We start from the raw sequence: 26,229 nt of genomic DNA on the forward strand, positions 1-26,229 counted from the left end.
ATATCTATAAGTTTGCATTGGCATGTATGACACACAGTATGGACACCAACATCATGAACATCATGAACGTGTTTTATAGTTGCAATGATGGCATATATTGTGGACACATGTATCACACACTTATGCTTTACAGAGACAGTGCTGGTATATATTTTGGGCGAGGCACCATGGAATGTGTTGTAAAATTCTTCTGTGTACTCTTGGTGACCTAGATTTGTTCATGTTAGTCTACAGAACTGATTGTAAATTGTATGACATTTTACCCAATCCTCAGCAATACATGTGTTGTAAATTTGGACAATTTCAATCTATTGTTTAAAAACATTTCTCCTGGGGACAATCCCCATAAGGCACCCTGGGTTGTTTTGGGCTCCCTCGCTATGCTCTGTCATTCATACAAATTTGTGGGAAATATATATACGAACCACCACTGTAACATTTCACCAGCCGCCACTGGTTTGGGGAGACAGCAAACATACTGCAATGTTCAAAGTGGGACTATTTTGGAATTGTGCAAATTGGGATGTCAAATTAGATATGTACTAGAATTTTACAATCTAAGGATATATTAGAATGATCAAACTGGGAATATAATGAGACTCTGAAAATGTCATACAGAAGGCTGAGGTTGTCAAACTGGGTTATGTGGAGTTACCAAACTGGGAGCACTCTGGAGTTGACAAAAGGGAATATATTGGGCTAGGCAACCTGGCAATTCAGTGGGTTCGTATGAAGCTTGCATCTGTAACTGCTTATAAAGCAGGCATACATTGGTGGTTGGAGGGCCAGTGTAATGGCCAGTTTGCTCTTGTGAAACAATGTGTTCTTGCTTTAGCTGCAGTAGTAGCAGTGGTCAAGATGTTGTCCTTGCACAAGGCTTAGTACCAGTCTTGCTTGATCACTGTGCTTGGGCTATAGCTAGTACGATGATGAATTCACCTAATGCGCTCTGGTGCAACAATAGGAATTGTAGCTAGGACCCAAATAATGTGTACAGGTGCCCCCCTGTTCAAAATCCTGACAATGCACTAGTGCAAAAACTCCAACATGAAGATCAGCACAAATTGGTTGATTGAAACAAAGGGCCTAATTCACAGAAGTGTGTTATAGTGGTGCAATCCCTTAGGAAAATGCTCAGTGAATGAGGCCCTACAGTTGCTACTTTATATATTTATTTCTTTATTCATAAAAATCACAGGGAAAGCAATGATATTTGCCACAAAAACATATGCAGAATTTACCATTGATAACAGAGCAAAGGACATGGGTCCTTTACAATCGGTTGAGCGAATGTGACTTGAAGACCAGATGCTGCAGAGGAAGGTTGAAACATAAACCACGGACGAAGACATGACAGAATGCCAGAAGAATGGGATGGTGGAGAAAGTGCTGAATTAATGATGGAGGGGGTGATGGAAAGGTCCATGAAGGGTAGGGAGAGAGGAAAAAGCAGTAGCATAGAGTGCTAGGAAACAGGTTATTCAGAAAGAAAGAGAGCTTTGAGGTTGGATTTAAATAATGGTAGATTTGGAGTAGTACATAGAGGGAGAGGAAAAGCATTCCAGAGTAGGGTAGCGAGGAGAGAGAGAGCGTAAATGAGAGGGAGCACAGGGGGCTTGAGTGGTGGTAAGAAGGTGAGCTGAGGATGATCTTAATAAGTGAGGAGGAGAGTAGGAAGTGAGATAAGCAGATAGGTAGGGTGGCGCAAGTCCATGGATAGTTTTGAAGATGATGAGAAGAAGTTTATACTTAGCCCTTTGTTTCATAGAAAGCCAGCCAACTTGGTAATGGGCAGAGGAGGTAAAGGTAAGGCGAGAAAGGTTGAAAAGTGTGCAGACCGCGAAGTTGAGGACTTTGTCCAGAGGTGAAAAAGCATACTTGAGAAGACCACAGAGGAGACTGGCACAGTAGTCAGATCTAGAATGGATAAGCAGGAGATTAGCTGTTTAGTAGTATTGAAAGGAAGAAGATGGCAGATTTATTCTGATAAGGAGGAGGTTGAGTCTGGCTGCAGTGGCAACTTGCAGACAAAGAGCGAGAAGTTGTGTGATGGGTGAAAGATGACACCAAGGTTACGAACAGAGGCAGAGTAAAGAAGGTAGTCAGAAAAGAAGAGAAGAAGAGGAGTAGAGGAAGATATTGCCTATTTGGCTGGGAAGTAGAGAACTTCAGTCTTAGAGGAGTTCAGCATGAGCGAGTGAGACCCCATCCAATGTTTGATGGAGTGGAGGCGGTTTGAAATGTTTGACAAAAGCAAATTAGATAAGGAGTAAACGCAGAAGAAGATCTCAGTATCCTCACTGAAGAGTTGATAGGCGAAGCCTCAGAAGGAGATCAGACTGCCAAGAGCTTAATATTAGAGAGTGAAGAGAAGTGGACCAAGGACAGATCTTTATGGAACTCCAACAGTAAGCCTGTGAGTGGGGAAGTAAGGCTGTTCCACGACACCTGAAAATGTCTGGGGGCACGGTATGAAGCAAACCAAGTTCAGGCCTTATCTCTGATGCAAATAGAGATAATGTAGAGAGAACGTCAGAATAGTCGACAGTTCTGAAGGCAGAGAGGAAGTGATTATGCAGCTGACATTGAGGAGAGATGTCCGTGTAGAATGCAGAGATCGGAAGCCAGACTGAAGAGGTCCCGGAGGTTTTGTGTATCAAGGAACTCAGTGAGTCGATTGCATACTGCTTTCTCTAGGATTATGCAATAGTGTGGTACAAGAGAGACAAGACACACATTGTCAGGACTGTTAGGATCTAGACCAGGTTTCCTAAGGAGAGGGACGATAATAGCTGCCTTATAGGATGAGAGAAAAGTGACATTGCAAAGAGAGAAGTTGATGAGGGAAATCACGTGGAGCAACACTGGGATCTATGTGATTCACAATGTGCAGGGCCCGTGAGTCAGTGGAGGCACAGGAAGGGTTACCCTTGAGGAGTGGGACAATAATCTCATCAGTGTTGGTGGGGGCAAAGGAAGACATAGTAACGGGAGCGGAGGGTAGGAGCAGTGGAGAAAAGTAACCAGGAGGAGGGCGTAGACGGTAACTAGGGAGTGTATTGTGAATGGTAGAAATTTTAGATGCAAAGTAGAGCAAAATCATTTGCAGACAAAGTAGAGAAGATGGAGGTGGGTTTAATAGTTGAGAAAATTGTGTTGAGAGATTTTTGGAGGTGCCTAGGTTGGGAGGATTGAGACAAAATGAGAGAGATAGAAGTCACGTTTGGCAGAGTCAAGAAAAGAGGAATAGTTTTGAAGTGCAGTGAGATAGAGTTGGAGATCAGAGTAGTGTCTTGACCTTTGCCAAGTGTAAAGATATTGCTGCGTTGCTGTTTTCAGGGTGGGGATGAGAGGTGTAATCCATGGCCATGGAGGGGAGGATTTAGGAGTGAGTGTAGTAAGAGGGTATGAGGAAAAGGGAGCATAAAGAGCAGTGTTAAAGTTAGTGAAGTCTTCTTCAGTGGATGGAAAGGTGAGTTCAGCATAGGAGGAGAGAGGTCGGTGTAGGTCAGAGAGGTAGTCAGGAAGTTTGGAGGCAGGAAACTTGCACCTAGAAATAGTTGTAGTAGATGGCGAAAGTGAGGAAGACGTAGGAGTGGAGATTGAGGCAAACATGATTGAGTGATCGGAGGGAGAAGGCGTGGTGGCGATATAAGAGGCAGAGGGTTGAGAGGAGATGAGAATAGGGGCAAGGGAGATTCCATTTGAATGGTTGGGCAGAGAGTGGACAGAAGAGAGTGAGTGGTTAAGTAGAAGAGATTTAAAATCAGTGGCTATAGCAGCAGAGAGAGAGGGAAGGTTGAAGTCACCAATGACAATGAGCTGGTGATCGGGATGGAGCAAGTCAATTAGTTGGGAAATGTGGTCAAAGAATTGCCCTTCCGGACCAGCTGGTCCGTAGAGAAAGATAACATGTTTTCCATTGGGAGAAGTGATTATGGAGATAGTGTATTTAAATGAGGGAGAGTTAGCAGGAGATAGGGCAGTAGGAGAGATAGGAAGTTTGGAGTATGAAAACAGTCCTACACCACCACCCCAGCCAGTGCGGCGGGGAGAGTGAGTGAAGGTGTAGACAGGGTTATAAAGAGCAAATGTATATTTGCAAAATGAGTATACAGAGGGTTGTGTTATCATGGGCCTCACCCCTACCTGGCTGCTTTTAGCTTTCAGGCTGAGCTAGTGGCGGTTGGGCCTAGCAATACAGCCCACTCCTGCCAACTTACAAGCCAACAGGAGGCACTGCAGTGCCGATCACAGGTTCAAGCTGTGCCGGCCAATCTAGGTGTAGAAACTGGTATATACGTGCAAAATGGGCATTAAGTAATTTCAAACGATTTCCTACTGGAAACTCTTTTTTAAACTCTTTTTTATGGAATTTTAAAAAGGCAAACAGACACTTGTCAGCATGGAAAATACGAAATAACACAGCAGTTTCCCTTACCCCGGTGCATCCCCCACTCCAAATCAATACAGTACTGAGGCTGTTCATCCCCCCTCGTTCTGTCTCTTCCCCTCCATTCGCCTTTGCCCCCCATCCGCTGCATCATAGCCCCCTCTCAAACATCATCGCCATCAACTCCTAGTCCCTTCAAGGGGGGCGTTAGTTCGGTTTCAGTTCCAGTTTGTCCCATATATCATGCCATATCGTGTATCGGGTCTTCATGCCCTCCTCCTACTGAAAACTTGACATGAATTGAAAGCTGAGCATTATGATAGTTAAATGATATAATATTTAATTTGATAATGGGACATGCTGATAACTGGTAAGGACATGCTAAGTGTGAATACTAGAAACGTGTTAACTAGGTATAATGTAAACTGGCCAGAATGCACTTGCTCGGTTCAGTTATGCATATGATAAAAAAGGAGAGAACAATATGCATTCATCAAGATTGTACATACTGCCGTGGCATTGTCACTTTGATATGGACTTGCTCAGATGTTTTAAACATCAGTTGAAACGAAAGCAGCAGCGTGGAAGTGTATTAATCTTACAATTCTTCCACTTGGCCCCTTCTCTGCATCTTGCTAGGCGTTAAATCAGAGGCTCAAAGCATCCTATATTATTCGCAGTTCACTGCATGATGTGGCATGATATAAGGAAGGTAGACTTTTTGCTGGCTTAACATGCTCCTAGGCGATTCGGGAAGTAGACCACACGAAGAGTAAGAAACCCTCAGATCATCCAGCTTTCGGTTGATCAACGAGAGCTCCCCAATTTTATGCTCATATGTGAGGTGGCTGGCTGCATATTAAATGCTCTATTAAAGGGGCGCAGAACATAAATGAGAACCCCTAGTAGCAGATTTCTACCAGTGTTCATATCTAAGATCTAGGCATTATTATTTGAAGAAAATAAGTGTTATTTTTCATAGACATGTGCAGCAGATTCCTTTCTTGTTCACATTTTGTAGCGATTTTCTTTGACTACATAAACAATTTAGCATGCAACATAGTCCGTAAATCATATATATCCCTTAGGTCTCCCCTGTTTTCATGCCTCCGATCTCCCACATTGATTTCATCAGGTTTATCCATCACTTCTTGATCATGCTCAGACTAAGACAAGGGAGGGTTACAACCCACAGGCTGGTATGTACTTCCCACCTGACGCAGTCCATTCATACCCACTTCCCCCATATTTCGTGGTGTTATGTACCCTTTCTTCCAGTGCACAACATTGATCCATTTCCTCCATAGCGCAATGACATGTGCCTCTGAAGCAGCCCCCGTCCCCTCACCCATTTCTCTGCTATGTCCCTTTTGGCCACTATCAAAGCCGTTGACAGCAGTTTCTTTTCCCAGATGTGGAAGAGAACCATTCTGGGGCACCATTCGATTTGGAGTCCTACCCATGCCATTATAGCTTCTACTTGTCCAATAGGATTGTATCCTAGCGCAACTCCAAATCATGTGTAGGAATGGTCAAACTGCCGCCTTACACCAAAGACAGCTTGAATTAGTGTCTCTTCCCAGAACAATTCCTCCCTTGTATAGTAGCTCTGCAGGTGCAGCATACTGGAAATGTTAGCTTCTCTGGGTACCAGTTGGGCTGATTTCTAATCCTCCTCCTCCTGAGTGCCCAGATCCGCCTCCCATTTTCTTTTTCAACTTAACTAATGGAGGTGAGATGAAATGGTTAATTGCCTGGTATAGCACGGTAATAGCCTTGTCTTTCAGTTCCTATGTCAACAAGTTCGCCTCCAATGGTGTGCATTCGGGGGCGTCCCAGCTGTCTTTTAAGTTCCCTGTTAATGACCCGCCTGAGAGGTATGTAGGTTAAATATGTCTGTTTGTCAGACTGTGTTTATTTGCCAAGCCCGATAGGATATTCATTCCTTCTGTTAGATGACATATCTTACTTTCCTCAGTCCCTAAGCAATCCAGCGTGACTGGTTTCCCAGTTTCTTAACTTCTGGTATTTTGAGGTTTTCCTATGGTGGTAATTCCAGCCTAATTTTCCCCTCCCATCCCATTGTTCTGATCACTTCCCATATTATCTGGATTCTTCTGTGTCCTGCCTATGGGAGCATTTTCCCCTGGTGCTTTCACACAGAACCTGTAATGAGGGTGTCACGCCATCAGCTCAATCTATAATTTTATGTGGGCTGTGTCAGGACCCACAAATGCACACTTGTTCGCTATCAGCAGTGGTGAAGCCCAATAATACTTTTGCGTGTCTGGCAGCGCTAGACCCCCTTCCCAAACCGACCATGTCAGAGTTTTGAGGGATATTTCTGGAGTTCCCTATCCCCAAATAATTTATCTTTGTAGACTCTGGATCCTTTGGAAGACGTCTCTCTGGATTTGACTGGGATGTTTTGGAGCACATAGAAAGGCCTCGGCAGGGCCATCCTCTTAAAGAGGTTGGCCCTACCAATAAGTGATATGGGTAAATCACCCCTGTGTTTGATATCTTCTTGCAGTTTTGAGAGTAAAAGTTCTCTTTCAAAAAGTCTGCTTCTTCTCTACTTCTTTAAATCTAAAATAGGGTATGTAAAGGGTTCCGTGGTGGTCTTAAATTGGCAGGCCTCAGGGATCGTGTCTGCGCCTCCCTTAACCAGAAATAGTACTGATATCCCCCAATTAATCTTCAACCCACTATGCTCCCCGAATTTGTGGATTAGTTCCATCGTCCTCGGATAGGAGATCTTCGGTTCCCTGAGGTAGATCAAGACATCATCAGCAAATACTGAAATCTGATCCTCCCACCCCAGGCCATCTGAAACCCTTACATATTTGATGCCCTGTGATCTTATCCGCCAGTGGTTCAATTGCTATCAGGATCAGCAGCAGCGAAAGTGGGCACCCCTGGCACGTCCGTCCTTGTAGGCAGAATTTTCTCAATGTATTCCTGTTCATTTAGACATCTCCCTCAAGGTTAGTGTAAAGTAGGTTTACCGATGAGGTGTATCGTAGTGCAAACCATGCTTTCCCCAGCAGTGCCCACATCAAGTCCCATCTTGTGGAATCAAACGCCTTTTCTGAATCATGGGCGATGTGTGCGTGAGGGTCCTGCAGGAGTGAGCCTTTTCCCAGTGCATTGTGTCTCTAGGTTCATTCTAGTCTCTCTTCCAGTGACAAGCCCACATTGATCTGAGTGCATCAACTGGCCAATTACTTTGATCAGTTTGTTTGTTAGAATTTTTGCAGGTATTTTGCTCTCTCCATTCAGAAGTGATTTAGAAGAGTCCTTTTTGAGGCAAATATAGTCCATGGACTGTGCTAAAAAGGAAAGACTATAACTAGGGAATTCTCCCTGGAGAAAGGGTCAGGCGACCAGAGCACTGTCAGTGGGGCTAGAGGGGGAGTTATGGCAGAAAAGTGATAGGCTTATAAAAAGTGGAACCAACACAGAACTAAAACAGAACTTTGATTATATAGATTACTTTGCAATGTTCACAAATCAAATTACAAACCAATCAGAGAGCATTACAATGTTTACTGTAAAATGTTGAGTAAAAAAGTGTAATTATAGCATTAATGTATTCCTATTGAATGGGAGCCTACCTTTTCCTGCATGAAAAGTAAAGTGAGCCTGAAAAAATATGTTTGTCCAATGATCAAGAGTAAAAGAAAATGCATCATAGGATCACCTGACACATAACTACCCCCTATTATCCCATACTGCTGTGCTTGAGGTCACTTACTTTATATTACAGCATATGTTTACCAGTAAAACAAAATTAAAGATCAGCTAGAGCTGATATTATTTTCGGAGGCAATAACGGTGCTTCTTCTTGCAATTTGTCCTATAAAAACAATATGGGATTGGCCTACGTTGTTGCATTTACCAAGGATGAAGATGTGTTGACCACCAGCAGTAGTTTTACTACCATCCGTAAATTGGAGTCAGGTGTTATTTTACCTTCTGTAATTTTAGGTAATTTACCCTGTTGGTGTTTCTAATACAAAAATACCAAGACACTTCCAAGAAGATACTTTTATCAGGCTAAATACATCTTAAAATATTCTATTCAGACATTTGTAGTTCAGAACTATTGTCCCATAACTTACCTAGGATGCGTAAGAACAGTACTAACACTCTGGGATGCCTGACAGTGTAGGGTATATCATATGTATGTGGATCACTTCATTAAACATTCGGAGAACAAATTCTGGCTTTCTATATGGATTGGATCTCAAAGTTGGAAGGGACTTCATTTGACAAGGAACATCAAATTCTGGTCACAATTAATATTAATGTTTTGTACACAAATGTCCCACAGCATTAGACATCATTTTTACAATGCTGGAATTTCGACCTCCACCACAAATGATCCCAAGCTAATGCTTTTTTGGATTCGATGAGATAGCCATGACCAGTACATCTCTGGCCCACACATCTAAAGCTAAGTGAAGGACCCATGTGTGAGCATGAAAGTTCTGGCCACCGAAACCTGCATTTACATGACAAAGTTTGAGGACACACAAATTCTGGCAGAGACTAAAGACTATTAACAACAAACAACACCTGGCAAAGATTTATGCTATTTTCTTTATCTCGTCAGACACTGAGGATGACTTAAAAGAATGTTTACAGTGAATTATTACCTGTAAGAGGAAACTGCGGTTTACAGTGATCACTGACAACCAGGAGGTTTCGCTTCTTGATTTGGTCATTGGAGACAAGTCAACTGTTTAAGGAAACAGGCATGATTCACAGATAGGGATACTTTGCTGACACCCTGGGGAGGACAGAACATTGAGGATCCATTAGAATTAGTTTCAACCTTCAACAACAAAAAAACAAATGTACAATAGCAAACTCATACATAGAAACATAAATCTAGGCTGGAATTGGCACTTTCTCAGGATGAAATTCTCTGTGGACCAAAGCAGAGGTTCTGCCCACTTCCACAGTCCAGCCATTTGCATATGTTGCATATGAAAAAAAGTGGCTGTGCAGCAAGCTACCCAGACTTAAACTATGCAAATTGCAACTTCATAGTGGCAGAGGGGGACTGGTTGTTCCTTACTTTGCTAAATATCACCTGGCTTTCATGTCAAGGCATTTGCTGTCATTTCTGAAGGAGCCATTTGATGATTGGTCAATTGCAGAGGCGAGCATGGCTGGTCCATTGAAACCGTCGGCATTGTTGACCACCTCATGCAGGGGGTGGCGGAAAGGTTGACATTGACTGACTTCCTAAAAACCTGTAGAAAAATATGCGAGCTCACTAAACCAAATCCAGGCTTTATGGGCTACGCATCATTATGGCTGAATTCTTCGATCAAACTAAAGAATAAAACTTTATTTTGGCCAAATTGGTACTAGGCGGGAGTAAGTGCAGTTGGTGACCTATTCCAAGATGGATGATGGCTCTCATTTCGTATCCTGAAGGTCAAATATGGTCTTGAAGGATGCACATACTGCGAGTATCGATCTCTGAGAGCTGCAGTGCCAGTGGAGGAGATTCTACAGTCAGATCTGTTGGAAACATTCATCCATTTGGGAAGTCAGCAACAAGTAGCCTCGACAATGTATACACTCTTGAATAGTGGCATAGAGGGAAATACAAAACTCCTGGAGTCACTGTCTGACCGTCTTCTGGAAGAAATGATGGGACAAGCTGTAGAAATATCCCACGGATGTCGATCAATATCAGAGAAAGGGCATGTCAAGTAAAGTTGCTGAACTGGGTTTTCTGGTCACCGGAGCGCATGTGCAAGCAAGGAAGGAGTCAATCAAACACATGCAGGGGACGTGGTCGGTTGTCAGGAACACCTGGGCATATGTTATGGGATTGTCACAGGTCAAAACGTACTGAAATGATGTAACAGGTGTGATGAATAAGGTCCTAGGGGTGGACAGAGAATATGACGTTGGAACTCTGATTTTGGGTGAAGACACTGATGTGGAAGAGTTGTCATACCATCAGGTTACATGGATCTTAAAGGCTTCTATGATTGCAAAAAGGATCATCCTATAATATTGGAAATTTGCAATCTTTACAACAAAGCATATGTGGTTGTAGGACATGTATGCTATATGCAATATTGAGAGAGTTGTTATGCAGTGGCAAAGGAGAAGCAGAATGTTTGAAAACATGGAATGATTTTCTGGAAGATGATTTAGAGTAATTTACAATAAGGAGGAATACGATAGGAACCAAGAAGATAAGATAAGCTATTGTTTTTGATTTTATTAATTGGCAAGGTTTTTTGTTTGTTTTTTCCTCTCTCTTCACTTCTTTTTCGTTCTTTCATCTTTATTGTCTTGATTATTTGCAGTTTATGATGAGGGGGGTTAACTTGAAATGTTTCCAACACTTTGAATGTTTATTATTATAGTATTGTTGTATTGATTATTTGATATTTGTATTTTTTTAACAAGACCAAACATTTTAAATAAAACAAACAACAAACAAACCAAAAAAGTGTCTGTGGAAGTTGGACAAAATAGGTCTTGAATTTGGAAGGATTCTCCACCAACTAAAACAGTGAACATCTTTTCAGAAGATGAACACACACACACACACACAGACCTGGATTATGCTAGGGGGAGGTAGAAAGCAAATATGTGGAATGTAACATTCCAATCGATTACATGAGGTCTGAACGATCAATATGAAATATTCCTGTGACTGGAAAACAGAAATCAAGTGCAGCTCAGCAAATACATGATATAGACAGTGCCTGATTATTTAGATCAAGGTGCACCTAGGAAACAGTGATCCAAACTCACAGTTTGCAGTTGCTCCTGCATGGCCACCTGGCTGAGGAACCTCCTAAGCACAAAATTCCTTTGAGCAGAATGAACCTTTCCCAATGCTTAAACGGGGCACACATATTCCCCGCCACTGCCTGCACAGAACATGATTCCACTCGCAACAAATAGGCATAGTCCGTTGGAGAAACCCCAGGCTCATGGAGTCCAATATAAGTAGCTGCACACTTCATATTGCATGCAAAGATAAAGCAATATATGAATAGATCATTCTAGGACATAGACATGGCGCTATGCAAAGTTGTCTGTTCATCCAATTTCCCATGTATGTACACAGTTAATGTATGTATGAATCCACTACAAGGAACATGTAAGATGGCCGATGGCACAGACATCCTGTAGCCTCAGGGACAAGGCATGTACTCATTTCCTCAGGGTCCACCCCAGGATATGTTTAGCGAAGGGTATGAGTATGGAGTTAGAAGGTGCTGCTATTCACGGGTTAACAGCAACACTGATGACTGTGTGCTGATAAGTGAACACACTTAGAAAGGTCAGATTAGTCTCACATGGAACAGAAGACAGGACAGGATGGACATATGACAGAAAAGCCCTAGTAGCACTACGACTGTGTCTGCAACTCGGTTTAGTCAATTTCTGTGACTTTCCTGTATGCAAATAGAGTAGCATTCTGTCAACACTACACACCGAGACCTCTGTCTAGTTTGCCGGCCGGAACGCCAATGCAGTTTCAGCAAAGAAATTTGCTCGTTCAACTGACATAATTGTCGATGGCCTTGGGCCAGTCGCTCACACGGCAGGATCACTTTAACTAAAAGTTCCATGAAGGGAAAAAGATGCGAACCTCTATTGAGGGTCCGCAGGCAGAACATATCTGGCAATTTAAAAGGCCATCTGACAAGACATCTTCAGTCTAGTTTCAACAATTACAAGGTTCAATGACTGTTGCTGCCTTCAATTGACACATTTGTCCCGAAGAGGCATTCGCAAGCGGGTTGGGTCCCATTTACGATCTTGAGTCAACGTTTTTCTTCATGTCACGTCCTTCTTGTGATTTACATGCTAGGAATGTATTATCCTTAGGTTTGTTGTGACACCTTATTTTTCAGTCTCTCTAATGTCTCATGTCCATGTTCCTTTGTAAATAGGTGATTCATTCATTAGACAAATCATGTGATGATGGTTTGGTCTAAAACACTCATTTTATATTATAAGCTCTTTCACTATATATGCCTTTTGCTATATCAGACACCAGGTGATTTATTTGTCTTCAATTGATTTTTCATGTATCTTCAGTTCTGTGATTACATTATATTCACATTAATATAGTGCTCCCTTTTATGTTTGCCTGTTCTGCAGTATGGTGTTAACCTATTAACAGTATTTATAAAGCTGTTCGCAGTAAGAGGTTCCTCTCTTTTGCATTGTGCAAAAAGAGTCTGGGCAAAGGAGTGAAATACACATTCTGTTTGGAAGTATTTCCCTCACCCGTCTGCAAGATGCTGGATATTTATTCTACAATGTACAAGTGCACGCAGGAGCTGCACTGCCACTATACGCGCTCCTTCCCACGTAGAGCCCGCTTCTATACAGGACACAAGTGGGAGCCTCTAAAGAAAGACCCGGCTACTAAAACAAACACAAATAAAGGCAGGCAATAATTGTCAAATTCCCATTTCAGACCCATGCAAGAGGCTTTTATTGGTCATCTTTTGAAGGGGCTTACCAAACTTATTTGTGGTTTACACGCTATTCACATTACGCAGAGTACCAGGATACCTGCATGTAGCAAACAATGGCCACGAGCAGGAGAATATCTCAGAGGAATAATTAGGGTATTTTCCAAGTTCACAAGTGATGCCATGACAGGTGTAAAATGATGCACCAGACCTGAAATGTAGGTTCATATAATGCTGCATTCCAGTGCATGTAGCCCAGCATTATGATATGTATAGAAACACATAGTGGTATGTGATACAAATATTAGGGCTTTTTTAACATGATCTGAGAGATCGACTTCAGGATACATCAGGAAGCAGCAGTGAGCATGAAGTTGTGACGTTGGATAAGAAAAATATAATCATGTTTTATGAAAAAAATAATATAGTCACGATTTGTTTTCACTGCATTCCTGTTGTTGATTCCAGCAGTACGCATGTTATCTGGTGCGTGTGTGATTTACAGCTTCTGTTTCTACTAGCGCCCTTTCCGTGTGCAGTGAATGTTATTCTGCTCCCACGTGTAATCTACAATATTTACCAGCCTTGATCTTATCAGCTTTTCAATTGTGCAGGCGCTCCTTCTCCCACTCTTCTCCCAAGTTTGCCACTGGAACTTTGGCTATTGAAAGTGTATTGTTTGGACCAATTGGGACGCATTAGTAGGTCGTTTGAACTACATTACCCAACGGAGCACCGTAATTTCTAGCCATCGGCGGCGCGTCAGAGCCGGCGCGTTAGGCATGCTGGTTATCGCCGGTTTCTGTCCGGCTTTGCTTCCGGTGGGATTCTGCTCTCAGTCTCCTTGTTGGTAAGATTCCACCAAAACTACTTGTTATTTTGCTTAGCCTATTCATCTCTCTGACTGCGTCTGGCTGCTCGACTTTGTGCCCCAGACCAAAGCAGAATATATGCAATGTTGTTGCCTCATCTTGCTCGAGCCCTCAACGTTCAGCAAGGACATGCCCGATCTTTCACTTACTATGTCCTTGCTCAACACACGGTCGCTAATGCTTCATGGGATTGAAGTTGGTGACTTTCTCTCCCAATGCAATCATGATATATTGGCTATAACTGAGTCTTGGCTCAATGATACCATATCCAAAGAAGCCAGCCTTGCTGTCCCACCTGGTTAGGTCAGATAGGGAAAATGCCAGAGGGGTGAGGGGCGTCGCTCTCCTTCTTAAAAACACCTTTCAGTACCACCTCTAACCCCATGAGTCTCCTGATGAATGCGAACCCTTGGTGCTCAAAATTAAGATCAGCAACAACATTACTCTTACTATTGTTCTTATCTACCGTCCACCAACACATTACCTCTTTTCGAGGAACAACTCTTGGATTTGCTTAGCGGAGTATCTAGTGATACTGCCCCAGTGGTGTTACTCGATGACTTCAATCTATGGGCTAATGTGCCCGCAAATCAAACTGCCCAGTCACTACTCAGCGCTCTTTCCCCCATTGGTTACATACAACAGGTAACAGAACTCACTCACATAGGAGGCCATATTCTCGATTGAGTTCTACTTCACCAAATTCCCTCCTCTACTCCAGTGGTGATCCCCTGTCCATGGTCCGATCATTCCACACTGACTTTTGCTATTGATCTTCCTGTGTCCTCTTCAAGAGTCAACTCTGTCCCCAGGCAATCATCCATTCAGGCTCAATCCTTCAAAAACCTAACATCTCAAAAACTTTCTCATGAATTAGCTACTAGGTTGGGAGATATTGAGGACTACAATTGCTCGTAGGTCCTCTCTGGGCACATAAAATCCACCTTACACTCTATTATCGAGGATTTTGCTCCCTTTTCCACCAAGCAGCTAAAGCAGAAACTCTGGCTCAACATTGGTTTGATGAGGATATCCTCTCCCTCAGACATTGCAGGAGGTTAGCCAAGCGTGCATGGCGAAAGCATCCGTCCCCAGCCCTCCTAGCCACCTACAAACTCACCGTCAAGAACCCAAAGCAGCAGTAACTTTGGCTAATTCCGCCTATTATAACAAAAGGATAAGTCAGGCGAAATCAAGTATCAAGTTCTAAGGAACTGTTTGCCATTCTTCGGCAATTTAATACTGAGACTCACTCTAGGACCAACATTGTTCAGAACTCTGCTTGGTGCCAGACCATCCACAATGCTTTTGCCTCTAAGATTGTGCAACACCTAGAGTCTAGTGTCTCACCTATTTCGGTATCACAGGAGCCTATCAGTCCCGCCTCCACTCTGGGAGCCACACCCTCCAGGCGGCATTCTACTCCTAAATCTACGTTCTCCTTTGCCCCTTGCACAGTAGCTGAGGCAAAAAAGATCATCATCGATATGAAACTCACTACATGCAGGCGTGACGTCTGTCCCTCTAGACTTTTGGTCGAGTCTATTGATGCCACCTGTCCCTGGATTACAGGCCTCATAAATCAATCGTTTGCCGAGGGACAGGTACCCACCGACCTCAAGGAAGCATGGATCACCACATTACTTAAAAAAGAAACTCTGGATCCTCTTCAGCCAATACATTATTGTCCCATCACTAATGTCCAGTAATGGATTGTGTGGCTTATCTTCAGTTCCAAAAATACACTGAGGATGATTCTATCCTAAGGCCCAGTCAATCGGGCTATAGGACAGGTCACGGGACCGAGACTGCCATGCTCGATCTGAAGGCAAATTTGGTGGCCATTGTCGATCGCGGTCATCCTGCACTCCTCATGCTGCTCGATTTGTCGGCCGCGTTCGGTTGGCTGCTCTAATCGAGCAACGCAATGGCTTGTCTCCTTTCTGGGTCCACGTATTGCTAGAGTCACACTTCATGATACCTCCTCTTTTCCCACCCTGCTCACACGAGGTGTTCCACAGGGTTCCTATTTGTCACCCAATCTCTTTAATATTTATATTCTTCCTCTTCTTCTCTTACTTGATGACCTAGGTGTCCTGTATACCAACTATGCTGATGAAACCGATGACATCCTGGAACTTTCTGGCACTTTTTCTCGGAATTCACAGGCCATTAATGCCATCCATTCCACCATACACTCCTGGAATGTGGAAAATTCCATGGCCCTTAATACAGACAAGACCGAGCTACTAATTGCGGCCTCGGGTCATATGCAAAATAATCTCTCTCTAGAGTATGTCTTCTTCGCAATCTACGCGGGCTTCATGTTGTTTGATTAATAAACAGCTTGCCCACTTACGCCCGTACCTTACTGTTAAAAACATGTCCATTCTTGCCCCATCTCTAGTGAATTCGAGGCTTGACTATTGCAATAGTGTGCTGGAAGGATCTGCCCAATCCAACCTTTCAGCATTACAGGTCAAGCAAAATGGGGCGGTCAGAGCAGTATTGGGTATCTCCGATAGGCAGTCTATTACTGTTGCTAGGCAGAATCTGCACTGGCTGCCAGTCAAGCATCACGTTTCATTTAAAATCCTTACACTCACTTTCAAGTGCCTCACCCAGATGGCGCCCAACTATCTCTGTGAACGCATCCACAGGTACGTTCCTTCACAATCCCTGAGGTCCTTAGATCAGGTTAAATTGTGCCAACCCAAGTTTCGATCAGTCAAGTTTGGAAAATCAACTTTTGACGTCCTGGCTCCTACCACCTGGAATCCAAATCCGTTGGGTCCAAAACCACCACATCCCTGGCCGATTTTGAAAAGAAACAAAAAACCTTCCTGTTTAAGGCGATCTAGCCTGTTCAATGACTTCCTGCCAGTTCCTTTGCCTCCCGATGCTCTGCTGCTTGTTTGTTCTTTGTGTGTTCTTTTTTATGTTTCGTGTGCGCCTTGAGGCCTTCGGGCGATGTGGCGTGTTTTAAGAATTGAAATAAATAAATAAATATGTTCTTTTTGCATTAATATCTTGAGCAGGCTTAAGAATGATCATATTCAGCAGTTTTGCATGCATTATTTAGTTGTGTCCCAGAAGAGAACAAAACACAAATAGGACCCTACACGTGCCACCAGACCTGAACCAAAGGACCACAATGTTTGCCACACATGAGAGTTCAGGTTCAATTCTTACTTACACAATAAACATCGAGTCACTCTCACTGTTCTTGCCATCCAACATTCGCTAATGATCCCTTCAGCTGTATCTCGTTATAGTATCCGGTGGTTCACCGCTTATCTAGGGTGAGGGGATAGTGAGAGAAAACTGATCCTAAAAACATTTTTTTTTTTTTTTTAAACTTTTGTTTATTGGCAGGAAGTCAAGACAGGTACAGCATGGATAGCATGTAGGAAAGCGAACATCATAACAGCACAAATATGCATTGCAACACAGCTAGTATCAACAGCACATAATAGCGGGGGGGATATTGTGGAATAGCTCGGATGGGGCGTGCCTCATGTTTAGTCCGGTTGGGCAGGTGAGGGGGCGAAGGTCCATTCAACCCCGTCTTTGTTGTTTAAGTAACTGCGAAATTCCGACCAAACATTCCTGGGGCGGGAGGGGATGGGCAGGGATCCGATGTATTCCTCTTCACATGTTTGCACCCACGTGAGGGCCCTCAGCCACATGTTGAAGGAGGGGGGATTCCGGCGCTTCCAGCATTGCAGTATACATTTTTTGGCAACAATAGCACCCACATTTAAGAATGTTGACATTTTCCTCTCGTCCTCCCCCGTCCAAATACCAAACAGCATGGCTAGTGGGCTCATCTCAATTGGGGAGCCTATTATTTCCGATAGCGCTTCTGTAATCTCAACCCAAAACGTGTTGAGCGCAACACAGGACCAGAACATATGACCATGGTCTGCCTCAGGTGATTTACATCTCGGGCATGTGTGTGTCGAGTTGGGTGTGAATTTTGCCACTCTGTGCGGCGTGTAGTAAAGCCTATTGAGAAGTTTGTATTGCATGCAGCGAAACCTAGCATTGAGTGAGACTTTGCGCGTATGTGCACACATTTTGCTCCACATTGCGTCGGTGATCTCCGTGTCCAGTTCCTCCGCCCATGCTTAACGTGAGTGTGGGGACATATTCCCTAGTTTGTCCAGCTGCATTTTATACAGAGAGGATATTATACCCCTACAGCCTGAGGAGTTAGCTATATACTGGAGCTCAGGGGAGTCTGGAGGCTCATCTGGGAAGGAGGGCCACATTGCCCGTACCGCTGCTCTCAGCCTGTAGTATTGCAACAGGTCTATCGCTGAGCTGGGGTGTCCTGAGCGCCATGTTTGGGGGGTGATAAATGTGCCATCTCGGTAGAGATCTGTTAGGGCCCGATATCCCAGGCCCTCCCACCGCCGAGAGAGAAGACAATCATGTGTAGGTGGAAGGCCAGGAAATTGCCATAGGGGGAGCCACTTGTAATACGGACGCTGCTCTCGAGTGGAGGAGAGGATATCATTCCATGCGCTAATCGTGGTGGCCACTGGGTCCGAAGGGGCATCCGCACGGTATGTATAGTGTAATAGTAAAGTCATGGCGTGGGTGCCGTCGCCAGCCATTTTCTCTAATTTGACATGTGGGGGCGGATTTGGGTGTGTGTACCAGTGGGTGGCGTGTTGGGCCTGTGCGGCGTTCCAGTAGAGAGTCAAATCAGGGGCAGTGAAGCCCCCTCTTTCGTAGGGCAGGGCCATATGTAGCCACTTCTTGCGGACTGCTCCGGAGTGCCATAGGAATTGAGCAAACGCTGTGTGAAGGTTCTTGAAATACTGCTTGCCTGGCCATACTGGCACATTGGCGAATATGTAAAGGAGCTTGGGCACCGCGATCATTTTAATTAGGGAAAGTCTGCCCGCCAGGGATAGCGGCAGGTTGCGCCACTTAAGCAACTTGGATTCGATGAGCTGAGCCGTGGCTGCGTAGTTGTCTGTCAGCAGGGAGGTTTTGGCTAATGACACTTGCACCCCGAGGTATTTAATTCCGCCCGGGGACCAGCGCAGGGGGAACTCACAGGACGGTTGCTGAGTTGTTTTTGTTAGGGGGAAGATTTCGGATTTGGAGTAATTTATGGCAAAGCCCGAGTACGTTCCTATTTTGGTTATGTCGCGAATGATAGGGTCCAGGTATGTGGAGGGCTGTCTGACGTAAAGGAGTACATCGTCCGCATACAATGAGATGATTTCTGGTGAATCTTGCAAGCGTACGCCCTTACGGGTGTGTCGGTTCCTGACGTGATCGGCCATGGGTTCAATGGACAGCGCAAAGAGGATGGGGGAGAACGGGCAGCCCTGGCGTGTACCTCTGTGTAGTTCGAAGGGGGAGGAGGGGACGGAGTTGATTAGGACCCTAGCCGATGGTCTTGTGTATAGTAGTTTTATATAGGAGATCATGTTCGGGCCTATCCCCATTTTCTCCAGCACAGCCCATAGGTATTGCCATGAGACCATGTCAAACGCCTTTTGGGCATCTAATGTGACTGCCACTGCGTCGGCATTTGGATCAATTCTAGACAGGACGTTGAAGAGGCGCCGGATGTTGAGTGCCGTAGAGCGACCAGGGACGAATCCGCTTTGGTCGGCATGGACCAAGTAGGGCATGGACGGGAGAAACCTATTGGCAATTACTTTGGCGAAAATCTTCGTGTCGGTATTAATAAGCGACAGGGGTCTATAGGAACTACATTCGTCTGGGGGTTTCCCGGGCTTGGGGAGGACGGTGATTAATGCTTCTCTGAGAGAGGGAGGGAGGGTGAGTGAACGGAGTGATTCCTTCCAGACCCCGTGCAGTACGGGCGCTAGTATGGCGACATGCTCTTGGTAGAACTCAGCTGTGAGCCCATCAGGACCGGGGGCCTTGCCCTTCGGAAGATCTGAGATCACCCGAACTATCTCCTCTAGGGAGAACGGGGCGTCAAGGAGTTCTCTGGTGTTTTGGGAGATTAGGGTCATAGGGATAGACTCCAATAGGTCGTCTAAGTCACGGGTTGAGTGCTCTGGCTGGGGACCGTATAGGTTGGCGTAAAAGCCAGTAAAAGTGTCGAGGATGGCCTGGTCAGACCAGTGCCTCACGCCCTTCTCGTCAATTACACTATCAATCCGGGTCCTACCTCCCTCTGATCGCACCAGTTTAGCAAGGGTCCTGCCCGGCCTATCCCCTTCACCATACCTTCGGGCCGCAGCGGGGCGGGCGTAGTATCTCACCTCGCTCAGGGCATGTACCTCAAATCGCTCTAACTCCGTTCTAATCTTCGCTAGGGTTGCAGGCGCCGGACTAGAGGCGTAGTCTCTTTCTAGGTTTTTAAGCTTAGTTTCGGAGTCGTTCAGCGCCTGCCTAATGGCCTTGAGGACCCCTGCCTCCCTGGAGATGCACATTCCCCTGATATAAACTTTGAATGCCTCCCACCTGGTCCCCTCGGGCGTGTCGTAGGCGCTGTTATTTTCGAAAAACAAGGCTATGTCCGCAAGGATCTCAGCTCTAAAGACTATATCTGACAAGGCGTCGGATTTGAAGCGCCATGCAGGGCGGGCTTCAGGGGCTCTACCAAGTCGGATCTGTAGGAGCACTGGGGAATGATCGGAAAGCGTACGCGGAAGGATCCTGACATCCGATACCCTGCCCATGCGGTCACCCGACAGGAGAAATAGATCTATCCTCGAAGAGCTATCGTGTACCGTAGAGTAAAAGGTGTAGTCCCTCTCCTGGGGGTGGAGTGTCCTCCAGGCATCGAGCAAATTTAGGGAGCCCATATGAATTTGAAGCTGTTTAGCAGCACGGACATGGGTCTACGGGCAGTGGCCGTCCTGTCCAAGGTCGCATCAAGTATGAGGTTCATGTCTCCGCCCCATATGATAGGGACATCGATGTATTTCATGAGAATGGCAGATATCGTATCCATAAACTCCGGGGAGTCAATGTTGGGGGCATACGAGTTCACAAGCAGGCATTCATCGCTAGACAAGGTACAGTGTAGTATCACATATCTACCTTCTGGGTCGATGTGGGATGTGTGAAGTGTGAACGCGACAGACTTGTGTATAAGGGTAAGTACCCCCCTGGACTGGGTGGAATATTGAGTGTAGTATCTGTTTGGGCCCCAGGTCTGTGCGAGGTTTGATGCCAGGAGTTTCTGAGCGTGAGTCTCCTGCAATAGGAGCACTTTGATCCCATGTCTCTGTGCGTATGCCGTTATCCTACGTGACTTAGTGAAGTTGGTCAGACCCCGTACATTCCAGGTCAGCACTCTAGTGGCCATACCAAGGAGTTACGGGACATCCCACATGCGGGATCCGACTTCAATACCCAGAAGCAGAGCCACCACCCTGCCGCGCCCGTCAAGACCAACCTGCCTTTTTGAATACAACAAACCCCAACTAACCCTCCCCCCACCCTCACCGCCCAGTAATAACTAGCAGTGGTTCGACACCCACCCTCAAAACAACCTGCGTGCCATCCCCAACACGGCAACGCCAAGAACATAGCCCAACCGGGGCTTGGAGACATAACTCTCGCCATAAGCGGCATTGCAGCTGCAGTGGGGGCTGCTGCTGCCGTCTAGTTCACCTTTGTGCGATCATTGCATGATAAAGCATCGTTACAGTTTACAATATTTCCCGACCAGTACGGCGGGGGTTACAAGAAGGAGGATAAAGCATATTGTTCAAGATATCAAGGACGAAGTTAGGGCCAGCCAAGACAGTGCATAACAGTGCGGCACAGCCCCGGCCTCCAGGCCTGGATTGTGGGGCCGGGGGCCCAAGGTGCAAGCGGACGTCTCCCAGAGGAGATGGGATGTTAGATATAGGGCCATGGGGCCGAGGCAGGCTACCCAGAAGAAAGTCAGGGGAGGGCCAGCACCAGTTTGCAGATGGACAGTCCTCGGTAGCCCCGAACACAAGAGGTTAACCTAGGAGCGCGGGGATGGCAGCCTCAGTCCTCACCGATTGGCTCCTCCGGGGGATTTGGCAGTGGGATCTGTGCTTCTATAAACTTAACCGCTTCATCAGGGACCGTAAAGAAATAGCTTTTGTTGCGGTGGATGAATTTCATACGAGCCGGGAATAGCATAGAGTATTCAATTTTCCTCTCTCTGAGCATCTTCTTCACCCCGCCAAATCGGCGTCTCTCCATTTGAACTCCCACCGAAAAGTCCGGGAAGATCCTGACGATTTGTGATTCAAGTCTTAGCTCCCCCTTCTCTCTGGCCAGTCGGAGTATATGGTCCCTGTCTTTGTAGCTCAGTAGCTTTGCAATGATCGGTCTGGGGAAGTCACCTGGCTTAGGCCGGGGCGCCAGGGAGCGGTGCGCTCTCTCGACTGTAAAGAATGGTGAAAACTCAGGATTGCCAAGGAGATCCCTGATGAGCTGTTCAACCGCCATCTCCATGCGCCCCTTCAGTGCAGACTCGGGAACCCCCACAATGCGAATGTTGTTCCGCCGAGATCTAGATTCTAAGTCGTCATTCTTGGCCTTGACCTGTTTCATGTCGTGGACGAGCTCAGTGACTGTGTTTTGGAGAGTATGAATATGATGCTCGCTGGCGCCTATCCTCTGCTCCGTTTCAGTGATCCTGGTCCCGTGTTGGTCGACCTTAGCCCGTAGGGAGGCTACACTAGCATTGATGTCGTCCAGCTTTTCATGGAAGGATGCGAAGTTTTTCGCCATGGACTCCATCAAGGTGGTCAGATCCGGGTGCGGAGGGTCCGGGGGAGCCTCACTATCTTCCTGTGGCACAGAGGAGGACGCCAGGTCCGCCCTGAGCGCCGCTTTGGCGAATTTGTCCATGGCGCCCACTTTATTAGCACCCCGTGCTCTGCTGGACATGGCCAAGGTAGAGGATCCCGTCCACCCGGCCGAATTAAGGATGGGGTGTCAGGTGGAGGGTGGCAGCTGGTCAGCGGCAGCAGATTGTGGGTGTTTTTGGATCAGAGAGCTCGGTAGTGCGGCGACTGGGCAGAGGAGGCGGGACAAGATGGTAGCGAGGTGGCGCAATCTTGAGCGGGCGGCAAACAGATGAGTGGGGCACCGTGCACTCCGGCGGCACCGCAAGGTTAATCTGCCAGCTGCCGAGGCCCGGGAGCGGCGACTCGCAGTCAGATGTGTGGCTAGGGTGTAGTAGTGGGCACAGTTCCGGCGGCAGGCGAGGTACAGGGGGGGGCGTAGAGGTCCCAGCTCATGTGTGGCCGGCCCCACAGCGGGCGGCGTGGGCGCACTGTCAGGGTGCAAGCAGCTGATGGTATGAGGTCCGCACCCAAGGAAGCAGGGGGGGAGGCCTCCAGCGTAGCGGTCAGCACCCACCTTCCAGCCCGTAGGTGGGCGAGACCGTTGTGTCCTCAGGAGGTGTCAGGAGGTGTCAGTGGATCCAGACTGGAGGCGGTGGCCGTCCGGCGGTGCGATCTTCGTTGTTCCGGGGAGGTGAAGGAAGCGTCCCCAAAAGCGCCTCCTCGGCAGCGTCGCCGGCAGTTCCCCCGGCGGATCGCCCGAGGTCACAGGCGGCAGCGGTGCAGCTCGCGGAGCCTCGGGGATCAGGCCGGGAGGCGGCGCCCGTGTGGGGGGGGCAGGCCACTCCGGCCGCGGCACACAGGCAGGCCCGTCGCCCCAGCGCTAGCCAGCGATCGGCCCACAGGCGCTCCGGGGAACAGTCTCCGCAGCAGGGGAGGTCTCAGGCGGCCGCGGAAGGCGGCGCAACGGGGACAGGTGCCGGGGCGCCTCGAGAGCCGGCGGCCGCATCAGCAGCGGCGAGGCCGCGGGGGAGGCCACTCTCCAGTGGCGGCCGCGCGGTCCCCAGGCACCGATTCAGCCTGGGATTTCGGGCGGGTGTAGAGGGTGGCCACCGCAGCAAAATCGCAGCAACTGCTGTAGCCGTCGGTCCGGATCAGCGCCGATGCGGGAAGGATTCTGGTGGACTGCGACGGAGCTCGTGGGCTAAGCAGCCATTTTCCTTGGCTGCTCAACAGCGCCCCCTATCCTAAAAACATTTCTAAGCCCAGATTAATCAGACTCAGATGAACGCCACTATGGCGATTGCTCCAAGATAAAAAACTTGGATGTGTATCAGAATGGGAGCACAGTGGGAGGTGAAAATGAATGTATTCCTGCCTGCATATCTGCTCATTTATAAAACAAGAAGAATGTTTTCAATTAAAAAAAATCGTTTTCTGGGTGTCTGAATGATTGACTAGGCATCATGTGTTACAATGGTTGACTGGTTTCAGTGGCATTCCATTACTTGTCTTCCACTTTCATCAGGACCCAATATATATCATCAATCTTAATACCTAGAGTCACTTACAGACTTCCATACGGTCAAAAAATGCATGCCACAAGCCTCTGTCGTGTTTCTAAAGACAAACAAAGAGAACAATCTTTTCACCCATAACAATGCCGAAACCAGTGCAAATACAGTCTAGTAACATAAGTACAGTCTGCCTTAATTCATATGGTCAGCACTCACCATTAAATGTCTTTTGGTGCAGCTACATTGAATTCTGATTCATATTAATCCTTTTTTGCCTCTAGAGAGATATCTTATACTATCACGAACCGTGAAGACAAGCAAAGTGATTGGCTGGCTTGTTTGACCCTGCCTACATTAGTGGTCCTTATTCCACATCACCCTCACACCTGTTCCAGTTGGAGAGGATCCAGGAACCTCAGCAGCAGTAGCAGCAGTGGAAGCATGCACAGCAGCACAAAAGGTAGCAACACCACCACAAGCAGCACTGCCTCCTACACAAATAGCCAGCGGCCTCACCATCAGCCACTGCACCATCAGCATCAGCACAACATCACTTTTGTTTTTCCCTGTTTTCTTCCTCTTCCACCATCACCGGACCAGGTGCTACCACTGATACCAGACCAGGAGCCGTTGCCACCACTGGACCAGGAGCCACTGGACCAGGACCACCCTGCCAATGAATCAGAAATTGCTGCTGTCACCAGCCCAGGAACTGGCACCATCGAACGAGGAGCTGCTGCCTCAGCAACCAGAGGCACCACCACCAGACCATCAGATACAGACACTGCACCAACAGACACAGCTACTGGACCAAGAGCTGTCGTCATCAGACCAATGGCTGCTATTACTGGACCTTGGAGCCACCACCACTGGGCCAGTATTGGCTGCCACTGGGTCAGGAGCTGCAGCCACAAGACCAGGAGCTGCAGCCACCAGATGAAGAGCTGCAGCCACTGGACCAGCAGACACAGACACCAGAGCAGCAGCCATCACCAGCTGATCTGCAGGTGCCCCCATTACCAGACCAGAAGCTGCCATCTCCAGAGCAGGAGCTGCAGTCACCAGATCAGGAGCTGTTGTCACTAGACCAGGAGCTGCAACCACCAGACTAGATATTGCAGGTGCAAGACAAACAGACTCTGCCACTAGATGAGCAGCAATCAACACCTGACCAGGAACCTCCACCACCACTAAACCAGGAGCGGACACCACCAGACCAGGTGCCACTGCCAGCCAAGGAACTGCTGCTGCTAGTTTAGGAGTTATACCACTGGACCAGAAGTTGCTGCCAACAAAAGACATTGATCTGCCATCAACAAAACAGGATCTGATGCAAACGGACAAGAAGCTGCCACCACTGTTCCAGGGGTCAAAGCTAACCGGGTTCACACAAAGGGAGGGTTGAATGCTTATCAGTTGTTACGACTGGGTTATCCCCAAGCAAAGTGTATTACCACAAAAGAAATAGGACATATCACCCATACATTTAAAATAGAGGGGCATGCATAATACTCCTCGATGATGTATCGTACGAGAAAAAAGAGGCTCCCCCAGGGAGAGGTACAAAGGAGGATGGTTACCGCCTGTTAATGTCAGCACTGAATCACTTCCTAAATTAGATGTTTAATGCATAGTGGTTTGGTTTTGGCAAGCAAGGAGGAATGAAAAGAGGACAGAGAAGTCTTCCCTTACCTCTCTAAATCATACTTTCCCTAGGCAGCCCTGGTGGGCCGCTTATCTAAAAGTGGATAGAATAAGGAGTTACAAATAATTAGACTGTTTTTAATACCAATCAAAGAATTTTAGTTTAAACTGTAGATGTTTACTTTCTAGTCTTTAGGTAGTCTTTCAAAAGCTCTAAAAGTGTGCAAGACTATGGCAGTTGTGGCCCCAGGGAGGGCTGATGTTAACTGTGTAACCAATGGTTAACAATGTAATCTACTAAAAACAGGGCAGGAACCCCCACATGTATTGTGGCAGTGATTGCTTTATTAGCCTATACTGTGGCTGAGTGTGCCATGGTAAAAAAGGGAGGGAAAGAGCCCTCTCAATGGAGCAGTTAAAAAAAAAGAATTGTTGTGAAGACTCTGCAAAAAAAGGGCAGATCGATATGTTAGAGGGTCTCCCTGTTGCTGGAGGGCGGGAACTGCAGTGGAGAACTGTCCACTGTCTACCCATGTTCGGTAAACCAGT

General features: G+C 46.6%; 1 protein-coding gene across 3 annotated transcripts in view; it reads right to left on the bottom strand.

Annotated features, from left to right (window-relative positions):
• The window catches only part of ALS2CL (ALS2 C-terminal like), a 757,501-nt gene that overhangs the window by 505,460 nt on the left and 225,812 nt on the right, over window positions 1–26,229 (bottom strand). For all 3 annotated transcript variants that reach the window (XM_069647086.1, XM_069647089.1, XM_069647088.1), the window contains one exon: window positions 9,055–9,188. The gene's annotated coding sequence lies outside the window, so the exon portion shown is untranslated. The remainder of the gene's footprint in view (window positions 1–9,054; window positions 9,189–26,229) is intronic.

Source organism: Ambystoma mexicanum, chromosome 2q, assembly GCF_040938575.1.
Source record: "Ambystoma mexicanum isolate Mex_15411 chromosome 2q, UKY_AmexF1_1, whole genome shotgun sequence".
Classification (NCBI taxonomy): Eukaryota; Metazoa; Chordata; class Amphibia; order Caudata; family Ambystomatidae; genus Ambystoma; species Ambystoma mexicanum.